This window comes from Tupaia chinensis, unplaced genomic scaffold (genome assembly GCF_000334495.1).
Source record: "Tupaia chinensis unplaced genomic scaffold, TupChi_1.0 Scaffold000243_1, whole genome shotgun sequence".
NCBI lineage: Eukaryota > Metazoa > Chordata > Mammalia > Scandentia > Tupaiidae > Tupaia > Tupaia belangeri.
Genome location: NW_006159721.1, coordinates 780,622 through 787,392, shown reverse-complemented (window position 1 = coordinate 787,392; position 6,771 = coordinate 780,622). Strand labels below are relative to the sequence as shown.

At 41.6% G+C, this 6,771-nt stretch overlaps 1 protein-coding gene across 1 annotated transcript in view; it reads right to left on the bottom strand.

The window, feature by feature from the left end:
• ATP7A (ATPase copper transporting alpha) overlaps nucleotides 1–6,771 on the bottom strand; it is a 155,269-nt gene that overhangs the window by 122,338 nt on the left and 26,160 nt on the right. The window lies entirely within an intron of this gene.

Here is a 6,771-nt window from a genome sequence, read left to right as displayed (position 1 = left end):
TAAGGAGCACTGATTTTGTGAAGACCCAGTAATGCTTAGAATTTTTTGAATATCTATAAAAGTTAGCTGCCATTATGTATAAAAAGAGTTACCTAGAACAAATGGTGTTTATAAAATGATTGTTATTTAAGAGCAATGGTTCTAAAATCAGGCAACCTCACTTCAAATTCTGACTCTGCCACTTGCTGAGCTCAAATCCCTAGGCCTACCACATGCTCTCTTGAAGCTTGTGTTTTCCATGACTGAAAACTAATAGCAGAGGCGGGTGGCAAGGAGCTCAGGAAAAAAATGTTTAATAGATATGGTGTTTATAAAATGATTGTTATTTAAGAGCAATGGTTCTAAAATCAGGCAACCTCACTTCAAATTCTGACTCTGCCACTTGCTGAGCTCAAATCCCTAGGCCTACCACATGCTCTCTTGAAGCTTGTGTTTTCCATGACTGAAAACTAATAGCAGAGGCGGGTGGCAAGGAGCTCAGGAAAAAAATGTTTAATAGATACAAGAATGGATGTAAACAATCAAATAGGTTATGGAATGAGACACCACAACAGAGCACAAACAGGGTGCTGCCAATCATATAAATAGTAGAAGAAAAATTAAAGGTATACAACATAATGTTCTTTGTTGAAGACGATGAATATGGCAATATCCTTCATTTGATTATGACACACTACATGCATGCTTTGAAAAACCATATCACACCCCACAAAGACATACAATTAAATATAAATAATTTTACAATAAATAAAAATAAGAATAGCATTGCTATGAGCATAAATGAGACAAGCTATACAAATTGTTTAGAATACTCCCTCATACATGGTAAGTCATCAGCGCACATGAACTGATAGTGTTTGTTCTTTTTTGTGTGTGTTTTTTTTTGAGGGGTTTTTGCTATAGGGCGTGTGTGCTCACCAGAAAGACAAGGAGAGACATAGAGACAGAAAGTGAGAAATCACCCCCCAGAGGGATGGTCACGCCACAATCCCTTCTCCTCCATTCTCCTCTGGGGATCTTGGGCACACGCACACACACGCGCCCGGTGTGGGTTTAAGCTACTGGGTCCAGGACTCAAACAGTCAACTACATGGGAGTCCAGCAACGTAGCCATTACGCCATCTGCTGGTCCCCCGTTGATGTTTTTTCATCAGCATTATTAAAATGTGTGAGTAGCTTTAGAAATCAAATCACACAAGAAGCATTTTGTAAATCTGCAGAGACAGCAATACTCTAGTTAATTAATTTTTTGAGAACTGTAATTTCTCATTTGGTACCTAAAGCTCTGACAGTGCCTCTGTATCACTTGTTTTATATCTTTTCATACTATCTATTTGATATCTACTTGGTATCTACTTTCTTTATTTATTTATTGTTAGTCTCCTCCTTGCAGAATGTAAGATCCATGAGAGTAGAGAGGTACACTGTTAAAAACATGGACTCAGGACAGGCAGATGGCATGGTGGTTAATGTGCTGGGCTCCCACACAGCTGACCATGGTTCAAGTTCCGGATCTGGCAGCTTGCATTCTCACTTTCCCTTTTTCTCTCTCGCTCTCTGGTAAAATTAAAAATAAATAACAAATTTAATTAAATAAATAATTCTTTAAAAAGAAAAACAAACAAACAAACAAAAAAACATGGACTCAGGTGGCCAGCAGATGGCATCGTGGTAAAGGACACTAGACTCCCACATGGCCGATCGTGGTTCAAGTCTTGGACCTGGCGGCTTGCTTTCTCACTTTCTCTCTCTCTGTTTTTCACTGTCTGACTCTGAGCAAATTAAAAGGAAGGAAGGAAAGAAAGAAGGAAGGAAGGAAGGAAGGAAGGAAGGAAGGAAGGAAGTCAGTTAGTTAGTTAAATAAAATAATTCTTAAAAAGAAAAAAAAAACACATGGACTCAGAATGCCTGGGTTTGGTTTCTATCCCTGCTGCTTGCTAACTGTGTGACCTTGGGCAAGCTACTTAACCTCTGTGCCTCAGTTTCTTTATCTGTAAAATAATGATAATAGGGGTCAGCAGGTGGCATGGTGGTTAAAGGTACTGGACTCCCACATGGCCAACCCTGGTTCGAGTCCCTTATGGCTTACTTTCTCACTCTTCCCTCCTCTTTCTCACTCACTCATTCATGAACTCTGTCCCTCTCTGGTTAAATAAATAAATAAATAAAGTTAAATAAAATAATTCTTCAAAAAATAAGTAAGGATCGAAACCAGCAGTTAGTGTAATGGTTATGTCGCTGGACTCCCATGTAGTCGACCACGGTTTGAATCCCAGACCCAGTGGCTTAAACTCACACTGGGCACATGTGCGTGCATACCCAAGATCCAGAGAGGAGAATGGAGGAGAAGGGATTGCGGCATGGCCATCTCCCCAGGGGGGTGATTTCTTGCTTTCTGTCTCTCTGTCTCTCTCTTTCTGGTGAGCGCACGCACCCTATAGTGAAAACCTCTCAAAATAAATAAATAAGGATAATAACAGCATCTGTTTCAGAGGGCTATGACAAGAATGAAATGACTTGATATATGTAAAGCACTTAGAACAGAACCTAGTACACAATAAGCACTGAATAAATGTTAGCTATTATTATTGGTCTGGTTCACTGCTGTCCTCCCAGCAGATGGAATAGTACTTGGTACAGAACAGGCAACCAATAAACATTGAATACATGAATAGTAAGAGGTCAATGGTCCAACTAGAGTCAGTCTTGCAGCTCAAGAACATCCCTAAAAGACAGAGTTGAGCATGAGAAAGAAAGACTGGGGAAAGGTGCCTTCTGTGGGATCAATGCCTCTGTTCAGACCCCATCTGCCACCCAAAGTTTAAAATGCTGTTTGTCACCATGGGACATAATGTAAATTTGAGAGCTGCCTTTGGCGGCTAGGGAAGTCCCTAGGTACCTCCTCCTGCCTCAGGTAATACTTATTAGAGGTTACCATCAGTAATGCATTGAACATACTATCATTTAACCTGTACAACTACCTTGAGGTAAATACAATTATACCCATCTTATAGATGGGAACACTGAGGCCAAAACAGGTTAAGTTACTTGGCCAAGTTCATATAGCTAGTAAGTACCTAAGTCTGAATTCAAACTCAGCAGTCTAATTCTAGAGCCATGGTCTTAACCATTATGCATCTCAGTATAGAGTAACTGAAGGTCTTTTTCATTGTGGAGTCCTGTCATGTTAGTACCTGGATATCTTTTCTCTGGGGTCAATTGTTTTTCAATACGAAAAAAATCCTGGGCCAGCCCTGTGGCCCAGTGGCTATGGGAAACTGATCCCACTTGGTCAATTCCCTTTGGTGACAGACACATTCAGCCTAGAACGTCCATCCCACCCATCCTGAGAAGACACACAAACAGTATCCTCTTTTCTCCTTAACCTAAAATAAATACATTAAACTTTCCAACACTCCCACCTTACCATTTCCTACGAGTGTGTCTCTTCTACCTATCCTAGGCCACTATGCCTTCAATCCCGGATCCCAAAGTTCTATAGAAATCTTTCCCCTTGTCCCCCAAAGTTCTACAGAAACCCTTTCCCTTGTCCCCTGCCTAGCATAAACATTCCAGCAATGTTCCCTACCTGGGTTACAAATGCAACTGGTTGGTGTGCCCTGATCAAAACAAACAGATGGAGGTTAGAGGTATCTTAACATTGCACTATTGAGGCAGGAAGAAATCTAGAAAATGGAAGTGGGTAAGGAGGCTGGAGCATCTACCTCTGAATAGGCAGAAAAACTGATCAGGGCAGAAAATTCCCTGCTTGAGAAAATGTAGGTGGGAGATTTTCAGTGGGATATGTCTAACTGATTAAGTCACATTTGATATAGCTGATGAGATGAACCAGTGGGCCCTGCCACATTTTATATGGCTAATGGGATGAAAGCAATCAGTAGGCCCAGTCAATGATCAACCAACATGACCCTGATTAAGAAATTATATATAAACCTAATGCATAAGGCCACATACAGTAAGACTCTACTGAGAACCACCTGGTGTCACTCCAGGCCTGACAAGGAACCAAGGCCAAACCTCTGCAGACCTGGCCTTGGCAGGCACCCACATTCCAAGCACAGCTACTGCAAGATCATACTGATCTAGGGGGTACTAGACAATGAACTAAAGTACGAATTGAGAATCCTAACTCCCAGAGATAGAACAACAAAGCACACACAAAAAAAATGTTTTATGTTTATCCCACTGCGCCTAACTCCCTTGAATTCCTTGAGTCACTCTTTCTCTCTCTCCGCCCAGCCTGTTCCTACCTCTTGGGATTGTATTTTCACTTTTACTTAATAAACTACCCTTTGCTTTCACTATTGGCGTGTTTCTTTCAGTTCTTTGTCCAAAACAGCAAGAACCTGGACAGCACTGAAGCCATCCTATATTATCAAGAGGAGGAATAACTAGGGCCAGATGATGGCACAGCAGTAAAATATAACTCTCTGCAAGGCAATTCCACATGGAAAGGTTCCTGATTCAAATCTGAAGAACTCCTTGAGTACACCAAAGCACACACTTGCTCAGATATGAGGCAGTTTGATGGTTAGAGTTGGATTGCTATGTCAAGATCCTGCTGGGAATGCACATGTATGAATATTCACTCTCACAGGAAAAATAAACTTAAATTTTTAAAAAAATATCCATTGAGTACCTACCACGTTTCTCTGCACACATTCAATATTTATTGAATGAATATCTTCCATTTTTTTAAAGGTTTTTGCTATAGGGCATGTGTCCTTACCAGAGAGAGAGACAGTGAGAGAGAAAGTGGGAGTTAATCACCCCCATGGGGGAGGGCCACACCACAATCCCTTCTCCATTCTCCTCTTGGGATTTTGGGCATGCACACATACACACCCAGCATGAGTTTTAAGCCACCAGATACGGGACTCGAACCATGGTCGGCCATATGGGAGTCCAACACCTTAATAACTACACTTCCTGCTGGCCTGAATACCTTCGATTTAAAACTGGTTACTTGAGGGGCCAACAAGTGGTGTAGTAGTTAAGGCACTGGACTCCCACATGGCCGAACAGAATTTGAGTACCAGACCTAGTGGCTTGTTTTCTCACTTTACCCCTTCTCTCTCTCTGCCTCTCTCTGGCCAAATTAAAAAATAATCATAAATCAATTTTTTTAAATAATGCTTTTTTTAGAGAGATTTTTGCTATAGTGTATGTGTGCTCACCAGTGAGACACAGAGACACAGAAAGCGAGAAATCACCCCCAGGGGGATGGCCATGCCATCCCTTCTTCTCCATTCTCCTCCCAGGGCCCAGGAGTTTGGTCATGCATGAACATGCACCGGAGCTGAGTTTTAAGACACCGAGTCTGGGACTTGAACTGCAGTCAGCCATGTGAGAGTCTAGTGACATAACCATTCCACCATCTGCTGGTCCCAACAATAATTCTTTTAAAAAAAGACAACTGGGACCAGTTGCATTATTGTGTGCATAAAAGTTCATGAAAATGCCATTATGAAAAAACTATGCATGAGTTTCAAAATAAACTCATACTTTGATTCCATTTTTCCATGAGTGTTTTGAAGTCCTCTAATATAGTAATAGTGCTATAGCACTACTTCTTAGGGGGAAAGGCAAAGTAAATTTCAACCAGGAAATCAAGATGCCAAGGAACATATATCTGCTGTTGACATTCTCAGCGCTGGAAGAGACTTCTCTGCCCTACAGAGGCAGTGATAAGGGTAAGAATACCAGTCTAAAATCAAAGATAAGCAGCAATAGCCGATAGAACACATGTCATTACATATAAGGGTTATAAGTAAGTCAGGTACCTGTGTTCTGCTTAGGAAAACAGTAAAACACTGAAAAAAATGCTTAATGTGTTTTAGACAGTCTTTTATACAAAATCACTAATGCCAAAGTTTTGAATGAATGAACTCTAATGAACTGCTGATAGGAGTATAAACTAAAACAACAACATGGGCACATAGCCTAGTAGTTAAAGGAGCCAGATCACATGTGGACAACAGCAGTTCAAATCCCAGCTCCAGTGGCTTGATAAACATACCAGGCATACAAGCATGTGTACCCCAAGTCTCAACAGGATAGAAAAAGAGAGAAGGGATTGTGACATGACCACACCTCATTAAGGACACATTCTCCCTCTCCCTCCCTCTCTTTCTCTCTCCTGTAAGCATGCGCATGCACCCAGTATGTTTTTCAAGCCTCCAGGTCCAGGGCTCAAACCATGGAATAGACCATGTGGGATCCAGCGCCTTAATCACCACACCACCTGCTAACCTGCTTCATTTCAAGTCTTCCAAAACTATAGATCTGTCACTGTAGAGACTTTTGTTGAGATCTCTTTATGGCAATGGAAAAAATAAAATAAAATAAAGCCCACGGGGTCAGCAGGTGGCATGGTGATTTAAGCACTGGACTCACACATGGCAGACCATGGTGGGAGGCGCTTGAAAATCATACCAGGTGTGTGTGCATGCATGCCCAAAATCCCATTAAGAGAATGGAGAAGGGACTGTAGTATGGCCATCCCCCAGGGAGGTGATTTCTCATTTCTCATTCCCTCTCACTGTCTGTCTGTCTGCCTCTCTCTCTCTCTCTCTCTCTCTCTCTCTCTCTCTCTCATTCTCTCTCTCTCTCTCCATCAAGCACACATGCTGGCAAAAACTTTTCAATAAATAAATAAAGCCCTATTTTTTTTTTTTTTGGAGAGGTTTTTGCTATAGGGCGCGGGCGCTCGCCAGACAGAGAGAGGGACAGAAAGGGAGAAATACAGCC